Below are 4242 nucleotides of genomic sequence, written 5' to 3'. Positions count from 1 at the left end.
AAAGACTGTGATACATCTAGACTAGAGGTCTGGATACCTGCATAACTGCAACTCTTACAAGGCACCAAGGCAGCCTTTCCAAACAAAAGATTACAGCTTTCAGTACAAATAGTTTGAGTTTGATTCCTTACTGAAAAATCAGCAGCTTTTTCTGTAGGAATGAATTCTTTTATGGACAATGTAGGCAGCTGTGCACCAAGGGAATATCAGAAAAGAGATTTTTTTCCCCTGTGGATTATTTAAAATTGTATATCTTTTTGTCATTTTTCAGTTTAAGTCCTGTTTAAGTTATTGGGACTTAAAAGAGCAAGTGGATTTTGGCTGAAGTCCATTGAATTTAGTAACTTCAAATTTAATGAAAAGATTTTACCTGTAGAGTTTTCCTGGTTGAACCAGATTAAAATACATCTTGAATTTCATCTTGCATGCTACACAAATCCCTTTCGTACTTCCTAATAAATTTACTACAATTTCTTTTACTTCACATAAGATAATCTCTTCTCTACATGCTTCAACACAAAAGTACTTAAACATTTTTGAAGCATATGTTAAGAAATAAAATACATAATTACATGATATATTTTACATTATTTTCTTTAGCAAATATTTTCCTATTCAGGAGACATAACTCAATGAATAGCAATTTAGAATAAGAGAACTATACTCGATGAAGTGTATAAGTGTTATAAGTGTTTCTCGATGAAATTTCAAGACTGTTAGGTACAGGGACTTTTAGCTTGCATGCCTAAGTAAAGGAAATTGTTAAGAATGCACAGTCTGTCCATCTGTCCATCCCTCTCCTGCTTCCATTTTCACAGGGTTTTGGTCCATTTCTCATACATTGGAAAGAGGGACAGAAATCACTACTTAGTTCTCTCCAGCTTTCATGGAGGAAAGGGCTTCTTTTCTAATGTTCATGCTCTCTGTCCTCAAAAGCTTACTGGAAGCAATAGGCAAACTATATTAAATGAAAAATCAACCACAGCAGTCAACAAAAAGCAGAAAAAATTCATTGCCATTGCACACTTCCGACTTTGAACACTGTGACAGAGGAGACACTCAGGTGTGGAGGTATTACACAATACTGACAGTATTTTAGTGGAAGCATTTATGGAAATGTACTTAGAAAGAAATTCAGGCATTTTTAAATAGTGCTTACATCACTACAAAGATCAGACTACATATTAAAGGCTTTGTGGAAAAGGCATGCTTTGTCTGAAGTTACTTATGAATTAATATAGTTCAGATCTAAGACAGGATTTCAGATTTATGGTTGCAAAGTTTGTCAGAGCTTAGCCCTCCACCTCTCCAGAAATCTTGTTTAAGCTTCAGGCCTGCTGGCACAAGGGTGGAAATCACTTTGAAATACTTTTTCTAAGATTCTAGTGTGAAAAGAATTAAGTCAGATTTCCAGAGCTTGAGCTTTGGATCAGTACAGCCTCAATATTACAATTCTATGCTTCATGACTATAAGCAAAAATGAAAGTAAATAATATAGGTCAGATATAGTGGGTGAGGACCTTCCCCCACTGAAGTCAGTGAGACTCTCTGGCAACATCTAAATTTATAACTAAATTTGTCAGGGCCTGTTTTCTATCCCTGAGGCTATCTGGCAGAGTCTGGCCACATTCCCTCTCTTAAACTCTCTGGTGTTTTAAATGGAGTAGCACAACCAAGTCACTTACTGGGAACTGAACTGACTCTAGTTAATGACTTTGTATGGCATTTTTTCTGCAGATTTTAATCACTGCAGAGCAAGGAATGCCAGAAACTCTTTTAACAAATCAACAGTATGATTCAACGCTAGTGCCCAAGCTCATGCCATATCACTTTTTAAGTTATATGCCACTGATAACCCTTGCTCTGATTTAAATCAATGGTACTATCCATTTGCTCAAAATCACATTTCCAAATGGGATTATTTTTAGCCTTTCAACCAAGTTGAAATTAAAGAAATAAAGACAATGTGGACATATAGGAATGATCCTGTTTTTTCTGTGTTTCTAGTCATAAGTGGCTATCTTGATTGTGTGATTCCTTAACTATGTTTGTATGTTTCTTTACTCAGCCTGCTGTTTATGGCTCTGTTGTAGCAAATGCCTCTCCTCCTACCCCTTATTCAACTCTGGTACCACTTTGTCATCCTAGGAAAAATAAAGGAAAATTATACACAAATGAATAATGAAGTACTAAGACTAAAGCTTAATATATCACAAGTATGAGACAAAGCATATTAAATTTTGTTTTCTGTTTTGTTTAGCAATTAATTATTTGACATTCCAGTTGTCCAGTCACCATAAAGCAAGCATCTGTCTTCTGCCTCAGTGTGAGGTTCCTGAGGGGTCACTGTGGAAGTTATCTACCCACCAGCAGATCTATTTACCATTTATGAATCCTACTATTTTGACATCTTTAGTGAGCTGAAAAGTGATGCAAATACTCAAGACCTTTGACAGATAAAAATATACGCATATTATATGACACACACTCTGAAAGCAATGATAAAATAATATGCTTTACTGACAATAAAAAAATGTAACAAATGAACATAAGCAACCAAACAAATTTGAAACACATTTTCACATATGATGTATATGTTACCATTTTAAGAGAATTGCAAAGAAATGCAAGGTGCTATGGAAGTCCTATACTAGATTCCTGAGTAACTAGCAGTCCGTTAGCTTTTCCCAGGCTCTGGCAACCTCTTTAGAAGACTGGCCCTTAGTCCTTGCCTTGAGATCATTGCAGTATGTGAAAGGAAGGAAAAAGGCAAGAGAGCTAACAAGGATCTCCAGGTTCCTCATCAAAACATGTTTGGAGAATTATTTCTAAAACACAAACCTAAAATCCAGTGGGTGGATTTATAAGACGTTTTTCTCTAATATTTCTTGAGATTGATTTTGATGCATCAGAAGAAAAATACTGTCTTGCAAAAATGGTAGAGAATATATCTCACCAAAAGACTAAAAGAATTTGGAAAGTCCACAAAACAAATAACAAAATTACTTCAAGTTAGTATGAGCATCTCCATATAAAAAAAATATGAAGGTGGCTAATAAAACTGTGCAATATCCAGCTGCTCTTGAAAACAACAAAAAAGAATAATGCTAATTTTGAATTGCAGAACTTTTTGGTAGAAACAAAAGATTAATAAACTAAGCTTAATTTCTTTTAAATTCTTATTTACGGTATTTGGGGACATATGCTGTGTTTTTAATCATAAGGTACTTAAAACATTAATTCTAGGGTCCTGACTGTAGTATCAGTTCAATACTAGCTGGCACAGTTTTTTACTGTTCCATGTTAGTGCTGAAATTCATCTATGAGAAAACAGCAGAAAAATAGAACTGAAGGAATTCCATCGTTATTCATCCTACAGCACTCTGTCATTTATAACTGTTTATGCTAATAACTGAGAATTTATTGTAAGAAAGTTATTCTAATTCTAATGCTATAATTTGTGAATATTAAAATCTCAGCAAATACAATAAGCTGAAAATAAAACGAAAAGCTGAAAATTAAATTAAATATTTTGAATAAATGCATGTTTGAGAAAGATAATTTCTTGATTGATTTTTTTGGAAAAAATATTAATATAAAATTGAGATGATATTTATTAAAATACAATAATGGCTATAAATATTTATTTATAACAAATAAAAATATTTCCTACCTTTTATAAATACTCTTTTTAACAGGAGATAGCACTCCTACTATGCCTCCTTGCAAACAACATTCTCTGACTAAATTTAAGCACTGAAGTTATGTAAAAACACTCCTCACCTGAGAGCTTTTAAAGGCACCTACCTCTTTTCCTTAGGATACAGTAACTTTAGGCTTTCACTTTAGCAGAACGCATTACTAGACTCCTAAAATCTAGGGGGGACTTCGATCAGTGGACTCCATATCCATTGTATCACTTAAGGATATTCTTCTTGCTTGATTTTTTAATTGTTTTATTTTTTCTTGAAAAAGAATAGGCAGTTTGATGCTGCCTCAAAACTGCATTTGAGAACAACTGAAACTTCTGTCACAGAAATATGCAATATTTGGTATTACTTACAGGGAATACACCCCAAGATTAAAGTGGCTTCCTTTTATATAATTTTTCAATAGCAGAAAGTATTATCTGTGCATATGAGAAGATGATTTCAGAATGAAGGTTAAGAATTGTCAAAAGTAGAACCATATTGTTTCCTCTAGCAAGGATAAAACCCACTTCCCTTGTGTCTAAGTCAGTGT

The sequence above is a fragment of the Mesitornis unicolor genome, unplaced genomic scaffold (assembly GCF_000695765.1).
Source record: "Mesitornis unicolor isolate BGI_N332 unplaced genomic scaffold, ASM69576v1 scaffold15224, whole genome shotgun sequence".
Taxonomy (NCBI): Eukaryota; Metazoa; Chordata; class Aves; order Mesitornithiformes; family Mesitornithidae; genus Mesitornis; species Mesitornis unicolor.
This window is presented reverse-complemented; position numbering follows the sequence as displayed.